Here is a 16,671-nt window from a genome sequence, read left to right as displayed (position 1 = left end):
TCTAGCTCTAGGGGTAATGAATCCTATGGAGAACAAAGCCTTAGGATCAATGAATATTATCAACCACCCCCAAGAAGAGGTATAAGAGAAAAGAAAGAAATCCCTAAGGAGGTTAGGATAGATCTACCTCATTTCCTTGGTCAAGAGAATGTAGAAGCTTACCTAGATTGGGAAATGAAGGTTGAACAATTATTTGCATGTCACCATGTAAGTGAAGAAAACAAAGTATCCTTAGCCACCCTAAGTTTCCAAGGCAACGCTATGTATTGGTGGACGACCCTTGAAAGAGAGAGATGTCTTCATAAGGACCCTCTCATAAAATATGGGAATGATCTTAGGGGAACCTTAAGACGTCGCCACATTCCCTCCTATTATAATAGGGAGTTAATGGACAAGCTCCAAAGACTCCAACAAAGAACTATGAGTGTAGAGGAGTATAGGCAAAAAATGGAATTATACATGATGAAAGCCTCTATTAGGGAAAACGAATCCACCACCACACTAGTACAAAATTTGAAAACAACGACTATTTATTTAGTGCGGCTTTGCGTTTAAACGCATTTGTAAAAAACGCGGTGGCATTTTTGTAATTAAATTGATTTACAAATGCGGTTCTAGGGTAAGACCGCATTTGTAAATCAATTAAAATGAATTACAACTGCGGTCATAGTAAAGACCGCATTTGTAATTCATTCTGAATTGAATTACAAATGCGGTCAGAATGAATTACAAATGCGGTCTTTACTATGACCGCAGTTGTAATTCATTTTAATTGATTTACAAATGCGGTCTTACCCTAGAACCGCATTTGTAAATCAATTTTACCCTAAAAATAGAAGCGCGCCACTGGTTTTCACTTTCACTTTCATCTTCTCCGCTCTTCGTTTCACTTTCACTGGTTCTCAGCTGTCTCCGCTTTGCATTGTAAGTTTCAGCTCTCTCTGCTTCAACGTTTGTTTTCGTTTTTCGTTTTTGTCATTGTCATTATTCACTTCCTTGGCATTGTCATTTCGTTTCCTTACTCATTTTCTGCATATAGGTGGTTACTGTTCTATTGGTTCTCTGGTTTTTTCTGCTCCGCCACCGCCACTGCTTCCGTCACCGCCACTGCTTCCGCCACCGCCTTCGCCTACGTCTCCGATCACCATCAACCTAAAGGTTGGTGTTGTATTTATTTAATATTTTGAATTTATATTTAAAATTTTGAATTCATATTTAATATTTTGAATTTTTATTTTTCTGTATTATAATATATATTTAATTAATAACTAATATAACTTGGAATGTATATAACTAATAACTAATAATTTATATATTTGTGTGTATTTTGAATTTTTGTATTATATAATTTCTATTTTCTTAAATTTATATTATATATAAATTTTATTTTTGTAATTATTTTTATTTTTTGCACTTTCTCTTTGCATATCTTTCTTTTTTTCCCTGGCATCATTTATTTTTTATAATTGTCACTTTAAACTACTTTTACTTAAATAAAAATGAATATGATATTAATCTTTATGGAAGTATAATTCTATAGTGTATTAAACTTTGTTCTAGAATTTTAATTTTAGAAGTGAAATATTTAGTTAGTTGTTAATTACATTTTAATAAAAGTTTTATGTTATGTTAGTTATTGTTACTTTTAGAATAGAAATATCGTGTTTGGATTGAGTCTGGGGGTGTTCGACCCTCGGCAAATGTGTGAGATTGAAGAGAATACTAATTATTAGAAAATCCTAACTATATTCCAGAATATATAATGGATCGAAGTTGGATTAATGCTGTTCGTATAAGTGATGAGTACGAAAGGGGAGTAGAGGAATTTATACAATTTGCACAGCGTAACGCGATTATTAGTGGTCATGATGGAGCAAATATCAGGTGTCCGTGCGTTAACTGTTTGAATGGAAGGATATTGGATGTGAATATCATGAGGGAACACCTACTATGTGATGGGTTTCTTCGATCTTATACAACTTGGACATGGCATGGTGAATTATTAAATTTACCACGTGTTTCCGTAACTGAAGAATATGTGGGTTCTACCATGGATGAAGCAGTACACGATGATGGAGATGATGATCGATTGGAGGACATGATTCGTGATGTGGGAGCTGAGTGTTTTGCAAAAGCGCATGGATATGAAAGTATGTCAAAAGATGCAGAGACTCCTTTGTATCCTGGATCAACTAACTTCACACGGTTGTCGGCGGTGTTAAGATTGATGAATTTGAAGGCAATAAACGGATGGACTGATAAAAGCTTCACGGAATTGCTCCAGCTGTTGAAGGATATGCTTCCAGAGGGAAATAGTCTACCTAATCGTAATTACGAGGCCAAAAAGATTCTTTGTCCAATGGGTATGGAGTACAAAAAGATACATGCATGTCCTAATGATTGTATATTATACCGGAAAGATTTTGAATTGTTGAAAAGTTGTCCGAGGTGTGGGTTATCACGTTATAAGTTGAAACAAAAAGATGATGATTCTATTGATGACATGGAAAAGCATGGACCCCCAATGAAGGTTATGTGGTATCTTCCCATCATTCCAAGGATGAAGCGTTTGTTTGCAAACCCAGACGATGCTAAGAATCTTAGATGGCATGCAGATGAGAGGAAATGCGATGGCATGTACCGACATCCAGCTGATTCTATTCAATGGAAGAAATTTGATGATGACTTTCCAGAATTTGGTAAAGAATCAAGAAATATCCGACTTGGTTTAGCTACAGACGGAATGAATCCGTTTGGTAATATGAGTACAAATCACAGTTCATGGCCTGTATTACTAGTTATTTACAACTTACCTCCTGGATTGTGCATGAAGCGAAAATACATGATGTTGTCTATGATGATATCCGGACCGAAACAACCAGGGAATGATATTGATGTTTATCTAAGTCCCCTAATTGAAGATTTGAAGTTAATGTGGGACCAGGGTGTCGAAGTATTTGACGGATTTGCTAATGAAACTTTCAAGCTTCATGCCATGTTATTTTGCACCATCAATGACTTTCCGGCATATGGTAACTTATCAGGTTATAGTGTTAAGGGTCACAAAGCGTGTCCAATATGCGAAGAAGACACTGCTTCTCAACAATTGAAACATGGAAGGAAAACAGTATATCTTCGGCATCGGAGGTTTCTTAGAAGTCATCATCCTTACCGGAGGTTGAAAAAAGCCTTTAATGGACACCAAGAGGGTAGTGGTCCACCAACTCCATTAACCGGTGTTGAGGTTTACGAAAAGGTAAATAACATAGACCACACCTTCGGCAAGTCCAAAAAAAAGTCATCTGTGACAAATATTTGGAAGAAGAAATCAATCTTCTTTGATCTTCCGTACTGGTCGAGGTTAGAAGTCAGACATTGTATAGATGTAATGCATGTTGAGAAGAATGTGTGTGATAGCTTAATTGGTACACTTCTTAACATTAACGGGAAGACGAAGGATGGTCTAAATGCTCGTTTAGATTTGATTGAGATGAACATACGCGGCGAGTTGGCACCCATACAAATGGGTAAGCGTACATATTTGCCCCCAGCCTGTTACACAATGTCAAAAGATGAAAAAATTAGTTTTTGTCAATGTCTAAAGGGTGTGAAAGTGCCACAAGGACATTCCTCAAATGTGAAGAGTCTAGTGTCAATGCAAGATTTGAAGTTAATTGGGTTGAAGTCTCATGATTGTCACATCTTGATACAACAGTTGTTGCCGGTAGCTATCCGTGGGATCTTACCAAAAAATGTTAGACACACCATAACCCGTTTGTGCTCATTCTTCTCTTCCATCTGTTGTAAAGTCATTGATCCCTCAAAACTAGATGAACTTCAAAATGAAATTGTTGTTATCTTGTGTGAATTGGAAATGTTTTTTCCTCCGTCTTTTTTTGACATCATGGTTCATCTAGTGGTGCATCTGGTAAGAGAGGTTAGATTGTGTGGACCAGTGTACTTAAGATGGATGTATCCTGTTGAGCGGTATATGAAAATTTTGAAAGGTTATGTGAAAAATCATTATCGTCCAGAGGCTTCAATGATTGAAAGGTACATAGCTGAAGAAAGTATTGAATTTTGTTCAGAGTACATGACAAAAGCAAATCCAATAGGTGTTTCAGCTAATTCATGGCACCACAGGCGTTCTACAAGTAAATGTTTACGTGGTGTGAATATTGTAAGCAAATCTCGATCAGAAGTCTTGCAAGCACATTTGTACATATTGAATAACACAGATGAAGTTGTACCTTACATAGAAGCTCATAAAGCCATTGTGAAGGCAAATAACCCAAGACAAGCAGAGAAATGGGTCTTGATGGAACATAATAGAACTTTCATGCCTTGGTTTAAAGATGAGGTGTTCAAGGATTCAACGGCATCAGAGACCTTGACTTGGTTGGCTGCTGGATTGAAGTTTGATGTCATTTCATGTACAGCGTACGAAGTGAATAATTGTATATTTTACACGAAGTCCCTGGATGAAAAGAGTACAGTTCAAAATTCTGGTGTTACTCTTGAAGCCGAGTCAATGCAGTTTTCGACTTCGAAAGATACAAATCCAGTACTTGGATCAATGGCATACTATGGGTTTATAGAAGAGATATGGGAGATTGACTACACTAAGTTTTCCGTTCCAGTTTTCAAGTGTAAATGGGTTGATAATAAAAGTGGGGTTAAAATTGATGAATCAGGATTCACACTAGTGGACTTTCGAAAGATAGGGTATCGAGATGAGCCATTTATAATGGTTCAACAAGCATCTCAGGTTTTCTATGTGAAAGATCCTACGTCAGAACATTGGTATGTCGTTTTACACGGGAAAAAACAAGGGGAAGCCATAGATGATATTGAATATGGCGAAACTCGTTCATTCACACCAATGATAACTAATAAAGATGACGATGTACTTGATGATGTACATGCAACCCGTAAAGACCACAGTGAAGGAATTTACATATAAACATTCAACCCACATGCAACATGTAAATAAACATTTATAATTTTATGTATTATTTTTATATGATTTTAATTCGATGCACATTAACTAATGTTTGTTACCTAATTTTTTTAACAGAGACATGGATGACGACCAGACTCCAGTTAGACCTCGATCTGGGCGAGGTAGTAGAGGACCTACTAGATTGAAGCGTCTTGCATTGAGACGTGCTGCTGGTGAGAAGACACATGTTGACATTGACGTCAACACTGGAGTGGCTTTTGGTCCTAAGGCAGATGAGTTTATGAGCTATCTTGGAGTTGTTTCTCGTGAAAGGCTCTCCATTTTGATTAATTCATGGGATGAGGTTTCAGAGGTTGATCGGAACATGCTATGGGAGGATGTTCTGGTAAGCTTTACATTATTATTGTTATCATATAATGCTTTTTAATATTGATTAATTAATTTTAATTTGATGATGTTATTTTCCAGGCAAACTTTGACATTCCTGATGTGGAACCGCTTCGATCAAAGATATTATCCAATATCGAACTTAAATTTCGTACCTTTAAGTCAAGACTGACTTCGAGATACATTTTTGGCGACCTTAAAGACAAAAATCCATGTTTAAAGTACCAACATATTGATGAAGAGACATGGCGTCTTTTTAGAGAAAGCCGTGAAAATGAGGCTTGGATGGTAAGTGAAGTAACTTTTTTGTTTATATAACATTAATAAGTTTATCTTATTTACTTCAGTTTGTTTATTTCAATTATGACAGGATCGTCGGAAGAAAGCTCAAGAGATAGCTTTGAAGAATCTTACCCCGCACGTTATGTCTCGTTCGGGTATAGAAAACTTGAGCAAACACTGATGGTGGAAAAGGAGAAATCTCAACAGGGGACGTATTCTGAGAATGTGGAAACAGGGGTCACTTCTCCTCCACCACCTTTTCGCCATGAAAAATGGAAGAGGGCCCGAATTAAAAAGTCCGGTGCACCAAGTTCCGAGCAATCCGGGGTTATAATCGAAAAAATTGTAAGTTATTTTTGTTATTTTCAATTTTTTTAAAGCATTAATTATATTAATGATTGAAAATATGATTTTTGTGTACTCTTGCAGGATTCCTTGGAATCCGACGGTACATTTGTTGCTGAAGGTCGTCACGATATCCTGGTTGAAGCAATTGGACGACCTGAACACTCTGGTCGTGTTCGTGCCGCTGGACAAGGGGTCGGAATTAAACTTTTTTTTGGAGTTTCAGAACGACAGCCATCCTCCTCCTCCAAGAAGGAAACTCAAATGAAGACTAAGTTACGTGAAGAAATAATGGAGGAGATGAGAAAGGAGACTGATTTGATGTGGCTGCAGATGAAAAAGGAGAATGATCGAATGCGACAAGAGTTTCTATCGCAACAAGTTTGTGCTGAGCCAATTGAACCCCTTGTTAGTCCCACTCCCAAGAGCACAAAGGGGAGTTGTGCGGCTCCTCCAACATCAGGGGATGATATCAATGGGCAGACAGAGGATTGTGAGCTACTGGTAGTGGGCGGCAAACTTCCTCGGGTGGTGGCACTTGGAAAAGTCTATAAAAACGCCACCACCTTACATAACGTTCCTCTCTCCCCTGATGTGGCGAAGGTAACTGTTGAAAAAGTACGATTTCCTGATGCTCGTGTTCCACTACCTTCAGATGAGGTAACCACTGTGGCCGATGCATTTCAGACATTCGTTGCCTGGCCCAGAGAGCTCATTCGATCTATGCCCGAACCTCATGTAATAATTTCGTTTCATTATATTATTTTTTATTTATATTTATATATTACATATAATTTAATACAAATGTTGTTTATCTTGTAGGAACCTTTTCAGCCACCAACTCCGAAAAAGAAGCGTGAGGTTCCAGTTGATGATCCTATGGCTTCCCTACGTCTCATTGCTAGTCAGATTGGCAATGATCCTTTTCCAGTTCCGTGGGATAATACATTTTTTCAAATCAACACTGAACTGCCACTGATGATTTACAACACAGATTTATCAGAATTTATATCTGGGAACCAGGAGCTCAATATAAGTATAATTCAATTTTTTATGATGTAAGTATCTTTACCTATTATTCAATTTACTTTATGTTAAATTATTATTGATTATGCTTTAACTAAAAACTTGTAGGTTTTTGCATAGAGTCTGTATCACTGAGGGGAAGGAAAATATGTATGGATTCGTAGATCCTGCATATACTAATCCCGTTGGACCAAACTCAACTGAGACTCAAGCATACATCACTAACATCCTGGAAAAAGAGGGAAAACAAATTTATTTATGCCCTTACATTAATGAGTAAGTTTAATTATATGTCATCAATTATTATTATTTCATGTTTTAAATATTTACTAACTCTTTTCAATGATCATATAGGCATCATTGGCAGTTACTTGTCTTATCAATGGTTGATAAGACTGCTGTGTGGTTCTGTTCCCTACACAAGAAGATGCCCACAAAATTTAAGGATATCATTGATACGTAAGTATAGTATAAACTTAACTTTGTATATGTTACTAATTAACCATCTACTAACGAGGTTTTTTGTATTAACCAGTTCATGGCGTGGATATAACATCCTAAAAGGTCGATCCAGTTCAAATAATTTGAACTACATAAGAGTAAAGGTTTGTAATTTTTTTCTTTCTCTATTATCATTGTTTATCAATATACTAACATATTACTTTTTATTGAATTATATAGTGTAATAAACAACCAGGAAGCTATGAGTGTGGCTATTACATTATGCAATGGATGATTACCATTATAAGACTAGGTGTTAAAACTGGTTGGAAGGAGGTATATGTTAAATCATTTTTATAATTCTTGAACATATATATATCTAGAAACTAATTTATGTCAACTTTGCAATGCAGTTATTCACAGAAGAAACACCAATGAGTGAGGAAGGCATTTCATATGTTAGAGATTCTTGGTCCACATACTTCATTAATTTTTATAACTCTAGCATAAGTAAACAACATTAGTGGTTTTATTATATGTAATTTGATCACTTGTAAATGTACATTTTGATGATTTCAATTGGTTACTACATTTTTGTATTTGTCTGGCTGGGTTTAATCATTATGCAGGTTATTTAAATATGGTTTCTGCACAAAACAGGATGTACCAAAAAAAAAAAAACACTATTTACAAATGCGGTCATTTACCAAGACCGCATTTGTAAATAGTGAATTCGCATTTACAAATGCGGTCTTAGTAAATGACCGCATTTGTAAATAGTGATTTATGAATGCGGTTTTTACCAAGACCGCATTCATAAATCCTAAACCCCAAACCCACTCCCTAATTCAAAATAATATACAAATGCGGTTATCTAAAATGACCGCATTTGTAAATGTGATTATACAAATGCGGTTATCTAAAATGACCGCATTTGTAAATGTGATTTATGAATGCGGTCATAGGACCGCATTTGTAAATTCCAGATTTACAAATGCGTGTTGATCAAATGCGGTTCTATGACCATATTTGTAAATTTAAAATAGCCGCATTTGTTTAACTTATCTGCACTAGTGCCATAACTAGATTTTTAAGTGGGCTAAATCTTGAGATTAGAGATAGAGTTGAACTTCTACCCTACCAAGACTTTAATGATTTGGTTCAACTATGTATCAAAGTTGAACAACAAAATTTAAGGAAAACTTAAAGTCGTAGGGAAGGTTCATACTCTAACTCCTATCCAAGAAGAGACTTTAAAAGGGAGGAGAGTACACCTAAAGAAAAACCAAAAGAGACTCCCAAAACCATAGGAAAAGATATGCTCACTCCACCCATTCGCACTAGGGATGTTAAATGCTTTAAATGTTTTGGAAGAAGCCATGTGCAAGCTCAATGTCCAAATCAAAGAGCCTTGTTTCTAAAAGGAATAAATGAGTACACTAGTTATGATGAAGTACCTAGTGAGAAAGAAGAAGGGGGAGATAATGAAAGAGTGTATCCTTTAGAGGGGGAATTAATGATGATTAGGAGAACCCTCAACAACCAAACTAGTGTAACCATAGAAACACAAAGAGAGAACATCTTTCACACAAGATGCAAAGTTTTAGAAAACATATGTTCTCTCATTGTGGATAGTGGTTCTTGCTGCAATTATTGTAGCGCTAGGATGGTTGAAAAGCTAAATCTACAAGTAGTCCCTCATCCAAAACCTTACAAACTTCAATGGATAAATGAAGATGGGGAACTAACTGTAGACAAGCAAGTAAAAGTTGAGTTCTCTATAGGTAACTACAAAGACAAAGTTTTATGTGATGTAGTTCCTATGGAGGCTTGCCACATCTTATTGGGTAGACCATGGCAATTTGACAAGAAAACCATGCACAATGGTCTAACCAACGAGATTACCTTCACCCATAAAGAAAAAAAGTTTATACTTAATCCTTTACCACATTCTCAAGTGGTAAGAGATCAAGTACAAACAAAAGAGGGATGAAGAGAAAAAAAAAACAAAATTAGAAAAAGAGCGAATCCTTAGGGAACAATAGACGTGGGAGAAGAGTGTTCCTTCCAACAAGGTCATTCAACAAGACAAAACACATGAAAATATCTTTGAAAATATGCTTATTGTTGAACAACCTAGCCTTATCTTTTGTAAAGGAACACTTACATGCACTGGAACAAATCTTGAGACTATGACTCTACCTCCTCAAGTCAAAGATTTTTTAAAAGAATTTGATGATATATTCTCTAAAGAAGGACCCATAGAACTTCCTCCTTTTAGAGGTATAGAACATCAAATTGATTTAGTTCCGAGGGCTAGTCTACCTAATAGACCAACCTATAAAACTAATCCTGAGGAAACAAAGGAGATAGAATCTCAAGTACAAGATTTGTTGGAGAAGGGTTGGGTGCAAAAGAGCCTAAGCCCTTGTGTTGTACCTGTCTTGTTGGTGCCCGAAAAAGATGGCAAATGGAGAATGTGTTGTGATTGTAGAGCTATCAACAATATCACCATCAAGTATAGGCATCCAAATCCAGGACTAGATGATATGCTTGATGAATTACATGGGTCAATCATATTTTCCAAAATTGATCTTAAAAGTGGATATCACCAAATTAGAATCAAAGAGGGTGATGAATGGAAAACCGCTTTTAAAACCAAATTTGAACAATATGAATGGTTGGTGATGCCCTTTGGTCTCACTAACTCACCTAGTACTTTCGTGAGGCTCATGAATCATGTCTTGAGAGATTGCATAGGTAAATATGTAGTAGTTTACTTTGATGATATCTTAATTTATAGTCAAAGCTTAGATGACCACCTAAGACACCTTAGGGAAGTTCTCTTAATGCTTAGAAATTGTAGTTTATTTGCTAATAGTGATAAGTGTACTTTTTGTGTTGATAGTATAGTTTTTCTAGGGTTTGTAGTAAACAAAAGGGGGGTACATGTTGACCCCGAAAAAATCAAAGCCATCCAAGAATGGCCAACCCCACAAAATGTAGGAGATGTTAGGAGTTTTCATGGCTTGGCTAGCTTCTATAGACGTTTTGTGCCTAACTTCTCAAGTCTAACTTCTCCACTCAATGCGTTAGTGAAGAAAGACACTCCATTTTGTTGGACCGAGAAGCATGAACAAGCCTTCAAAAGGCTAAAACCTCAACTTACTAATGCACCCATTCTAGCTTTACCAAATTTTGCCAAAACTTTTGAGCTAGAGTGTGATGCATTGGGGGTTGGTATAAGTGCGATTTTGTAACAAGGAGGGCATCCAATTGCTTATTTTAGTGAAAAACTTCAAGGAGTCACCCTTAACTACCCCACCTATGACAAAGAGCTTTATGCACTTGTGAGGGCCTTAAAGACTTGGGAATACTATCTAGTTTCTAAAGAATTTGTCATACATAGTGATCATGAGTCTTTGAAATATTTGAAAGGTCAACACAAGTTAAACAAACGTGATGCAAAGTGGATGGAATTTCTTGAACAATTTCCTTAGGTCATCAAATACAAGAAGGGTAGTACAAATATAGTGGCGGATGCTCTCTCAAGGAGACATGTGCTCTTTTCAAAACTTGGAGCCCAAATTCTTGGATTTGACAACATAAGAGAACATTATCAAGAAGACCAAGATTTTGCATCTATCTTTGCTAAATGTGAACGTAGAGCACAAGAAGGATTCTATGTATCTAAGGGGTATCTTTTTAAAGAAGGCAAACTTTGTATACCTCAAGGCACACATAGAAAACTTCTAATAAAAGAATCACATGAAAGAGGTCTCACGGGCCATTTTGGAGTTGACAAAACTCTTGATCTTTTAAAAGGAAAATTCTTTTGGCCACACATGAGACGAGATGTCCAAAGACATTGTTTTAGGCATATTTCATGTTTAAAAGCTAAATCTAAAACAATGCCTCATGGACTCTATATCCCCCTACCGATTGCAAGTGCTCCATGGGAAGATATTAGCATGGATTTTATCTTAGGACTTCCTAGGACTGCAAGAGGTTATGACTCCATCTTTGTGGTTGTGGATCGTTTTAGCAAAATGGCACATTTCATTCCCTGCCACAAAGTGGATGATGCTCAAAATATTTCCAAACTCTTCTTTAGAGAAGTGGTAAGACTTCATGGTTTACCAAGAAGTATAGTATCAGATAGAGATCCAAAGTTTATAAGCCATTTTTGGAAAACGCTTTGGGAAAAACTTGGCACTAGACTACAATTTTCCAGATCATGTCATTCTCAAACGGATGGACAAACTGAAGTAGTCAATAGATCTCTTGGTACTATGCTTAGGGCAGTCATGAAGGGTAGCCACAAATCTTAGGATGAGTACCTTCCCCATATTGAATTTGCCTACAATAGAGTAGTTCACAAAACTACTAATATTTCTCCCTTTGAAGTTGTATATGGGTTTAACCCTCTTACTCCTTTAGATTTGCTACCCCTTCCTAATCCACAAGATTTTGTGCATAAGGAAGGAGCTATCAAAGCTAAATTTGTTAAAAAAATGCATGAGAAGGTTAAATCTCAAATACAACAACAAACTGAGAAGTATGTCAAGTACAACAATAAGGGGAAGAGAGAAATCATTTTTGAGGAAGGAGACTTAGTTTGGCTTCATCTTAGGAAGGATAGGTTCCCAACTAACAGAAAGTCCAAACTTAGTCCCCGTGGTGATGGACCCTTCCAAATCCTCAAAAGAGTCAATAACAATGCTTACAAATTAGATTTACCTACTGAATATGGAGTACATGATACTTTTAATGTCATTGATTTGTCTCCTTTTGTAGGTACCAATGAAGAAAATGACGCGTTGGATTTGAGGATAAATCATTTCCAAGGGGGAGGGGATGATGCAAGAGGGCCAAGCATCACTACAAATGAGAGCCAAACACCATGTCACATTGGGCCAATCACAAGGGCCATGGCTAGAAGGCTTTAAGAGGATTAGAACTGATGGCATTTCATGAAGTTCTTCTTGAATCAAAGTAGAGCAAAGGGGCGGAAGCAATGGATGAGGTGAGCAAGATCCTCCTAAGAGTGGTGTTGATCTTGTAGGTGCATGTTAAGTGTGGGTATTGGGTGGTTCGGCCAGCCCAAGGGAAAAATGAAGGAATTGAAGTTTAGAGCCTAGGATTCTAGGGAGAAGCAAAGTTTGGCACAAAATGGCAGCATAACTTTACTCACAATAAACTTGGAAATACAAAGAGAAGGCCTCCCTATTTATAAGCTAGATGGTCGTGATTCTTAAGCTAATACCTAATGAAATGTAAACCAAATGAAATGCAGATCATAGGCACATGTGCTATGACCGGTCACACATAGCAAGCTTCTAGAATGTTTCACTCAAATGTGCTTTCTACACTACTCTATCTACTAAGTACCCCTATTGGGCCTTGATGCAACATGTACAAGGCTTTCTCTCTTCCATCCGTGGCTTCATCTACTTGTGCTTGAACATGCTTGGCCATTGACCTTGTGAGAGGACCTAGACGGTCTAGTGCCACATCTAGACGCTCCATGGGCAGCCTCCCTTCTTCACGTCCTAGACGCTCATTCCTTGGAGCTAGACGCTCCCCTTGGTCTAGACGCTCTTCATGGTTTGGGCTTTGGCTTCCTTGGCTAGATGTGCTTGGCCCTCCTCCATCATCCCCTCTCCCTTGGAAAGGATTTGTCCTCAAATCCAGCTCATCATCGTCATTGGTACCTACAAATGGAGAAAGATCAATTACATTAAAAGTGTCATGTACTCCATATTCAAGAGGTAGGTCCAATTTATATGCATTGTTGTTGACTCGCTTGAGGACTTGGAAGGGTCCATCACCTCGGGGACTTAGTTTGGACTTCCTTTGAGTTGGAAATCTATCTTTGCGAAGGTGAAGCCAAACGAAGTCTCCTACCTTAAAAATTATTTCTCTCTTCCCTTTATTGTTGTATTTTGTGTACTTCTCATTTTTTTGTTGTATTTGGAGTTTAATCTTCTCATGCATTTTCTTTACAAAATCAGCTTTGATTACTCCTTCCTTATGCACAAAATCTTGTGGATTAGGAAGGGGTATCAAATCCATAGGTGTGAGAGGATTAAAACCATATACTACTTCAAAATGAGAAGCATTAGTAGTCTTGTGAACTACTCTATTGTAAGCAAATTCAATGTGGGGAAGGTACTCATCCCAAGATTTGTGGCTGCCCTTCATGATAGCCCTAAGCATAGTGCCAAGAGATCTATTGACTACTTCGGTTTGCCCATCTGTTTGAGGATGACAAGAAGTTGAAAATTGTAGTCTTGTTCCAAGTTTACCCCAAAGAGTTTTCCAAAAGTGGCTTATAAACTTGGGATCTCTATCGGACACTATACTTCTAGGGAGACCATGGAGTCTCACCACTTCTCTAAAGAAGAGTTTAGAAATATTTTGAGCATCATCTACTTTGTGGCATGGAATAAAATGGGACATTTTGCTAAAACGGTCCACTACCACAAAGATAGAGTCATGGCCTCTTGCAGTCCTAGGAAGTCCTAAAATGAAATCCATGCTAATGTCTTCCCAAGGAGCATTTGCAATCGGCAAAGGGGTGTAGAGTCCATGTGGCATTGTTCTAGACTTTGCTTTTAAACATGAGATGCATCTAGAACAATGTCGTTGGACATCTTTCCTCATGTGTGGCCAACAAAATTTTGCTTTTAAAAGGTCTAGAGTTTTATCAACTCCAAAATGGCCCATGAGTCCCCCCTCATGTGATTCTTTGACAAGGAGTTTCCTATGTGTTCCTTGGGGAATGCAAAGTTTTCCCTCTTTAAAAAGATATCCCTCGGACACATAGTAACCTCCTTGCGCTCTATGTAGACATTGGGCATAGATGGATGTGAGTTCTTGATCTTCTTGGTAAAGCTCTCTTATGTGGTCAAATCCAAGAATTTGGGCACCCAATTTTGAAAAGAGTGTATGCCGTCTTGAAAGTGCATCGGCCACTATATTGGTGCTTCCTTTCTTGTATTTGATTACATAAGGAAATTGTTCAAGAAATTCCATCCATTTAGCATGTCTCTTGTTGAGCTTGTGTTGGCCCTTTAAATATTTTAAAGACTCGTGATTACTATGGATGACAAATTCTTTGGACACAAGATAGTGTTCCCAAGTCTTTAGGGCTCGCACAAGAGCATAGAGCTCTTTGTCATAGGTGGGGTAGTTAAGGGTGGCACCATGGAGTTTTTCACTAAGATATGCAATGGGGTGTCCACCTTGCAACAAAACCGCACCTATGCCTACCCCCGATGCATCACACTCTATCTCAAAAGTTTTGGAAAAATTTGGGAGAGATAGAATGGGTGCATTGGTAAGTTGAGCTTTGAGCCTTTGAAAGGCTTGCTCATGCTTTTCATTCCAACAAAATGCAACATCTTTTTTAACTAGTTCATTCAAAGGAGAAGCTAGACTAGAAAAATTAGGCACAAACCTTCTATAGAAGCTAGCTAACCCATGAAAACTTCGTACATCACTTACATTTTGTGGAGTTGGCCACTCGCGGATGGCTTTGATTTTCTCGGGATCTACATGCACCCCCTTTTTGTTTACTATGAAACCTAAGAAAACTACACTATCTACACAAAAGGTACACTTATCCCTATTTGCAAAAAGACTATTTTTTCTAAGCACTAGAAGAACTTCCCTAAGGTGACTTAGATGGTCTTCTAGGGTTTTACTATATACTAAGATATCATCAAAATAAACTACTACATATTTACCTATACAATCCCTCAAGGTGTGATTCATAAGCCTCATGAATGTACTTGGGGCATTAGTAAGCCCAAAGGGCATCACCAACCACTCGTATAATCCAAATTTGGTCTTAAAAGCGGTTTTCCACTCATCACCTTCCTTGATTCGAATTTGGTGATATCCACTTTTAAGGTCAATTTTGGAGAATAGAGTTGACCCATGCAATTCATCAAGCATATCGTCAAGCCTTGGGATTGGATGCCTATACTTGATGGTGATGTTGTTGATTGCTCGACAATCACAACACATGCGCCATTTTCCATCTTTTTTGGGCACCAACAAGACAGGTACAGCACAAGGGCTTAGACTCTTTTGAACCCAACCCTTCTCCAACAAGTCTTGAACTTGTGATTCTATCTCCTTTGTTTCCTCGGGGTTGGTTCTATAAGCAGGCCTATTTGGTAGGCTTGCCCCCGGAATAAAGTCAATTTGATGTTCTATCCCCCTTAGAGGAGGAAGCCCAATGGGTCCCTCATGGGAGAATAGATCTTCAAATTCACTCAAAAGATTTTCGATTTGAGGAGGTAAATTCATAAGTTCACTACTTGTGGCAGTGCATGTAAGTGCTCCTTTACAAAAGATAAGGCTTGGTTGTTCAACAAGAAGCAAATTTTCAAAAACGTTTTCAATAGGCTTTTCTTGTTGACCAACCTTGTGGGAAGGAACACTCTTCTCCCACGCCTTCCTATCCCTAAGGATTTTCTCTTTTTCTAGCGCTCTTTTTTTTTTTTGTTTTCCTCATCCCTCTTTTGCTTCATTTGTATTTGGTCTTTTACCACTTGAGAATGTGGTAAAGGACTAAGTACAAACTTTTTATACTTATGGGTGAAGGAAATTTCGTTAGTGAGACCATCATGCAAGGTTTTCTTATCAAATTGCCATGGTCTCCCTAATAAAATATGATAAGCTTCCATAGGTACTACATCACATAAAACCTTATCTTTGTAGTTCCCTATGGAAAACTTGATTTCCACTTGCTTGTCTACATGTAGTTCCCCATTTTCATTAAGCCATTGAAGTTTATAAGGTTTTGGGTGAGGAACTACTTGTAGCTTAAGCTTCTCCACCATCCTAGCACTACAACAATTGCAACTAGAACCACTATCCACAATGAGAGAGCATATGTTTTCTAAAACATTGCATCTTGTATGAAATATGTTCTCTCTTTGTGTTTCAATGGATGTGCTAGGGTGATTATTGAGGGTTCTCCTAATCATAAGCAATTCTCCCTCTAGTGGAGCTACCCTCTCATCCTCTCCCCCCTCCTCTTTCTCACTAGGCTCATCCTCGCCACTAGTGTACTCGTCTACACCCTTAAGAAACAAGGTCCTTTGGTTTGGACATTGTGCTTGCACATGTCCTCTTCCATGGCACTTGAAACACTTGACATCCCTAGCTCGGATGGGTGGGGTGGAGGCTTCTTTGGTAAAAGGTTTGGTAGG

Source organism: Phaseolus vulgaris, chromosome 4 (assembly GCF_051622355.1).
Source record: "Phaseolus vulgaris cultivar YP4 chromosome 4, ASM5162235v1, whole genome shotgun sequence".
In the NCBI taxonomy this organism is placed as follows: Eukaryota; Viridiplantae; Streptophyta; class Magnoliopsida; order Fabales; family Fabaceae; genus Phaseolus; species Phaseolus vulgaris.
Note: the sequence above shows the minus strand (reverse complement) of the source record.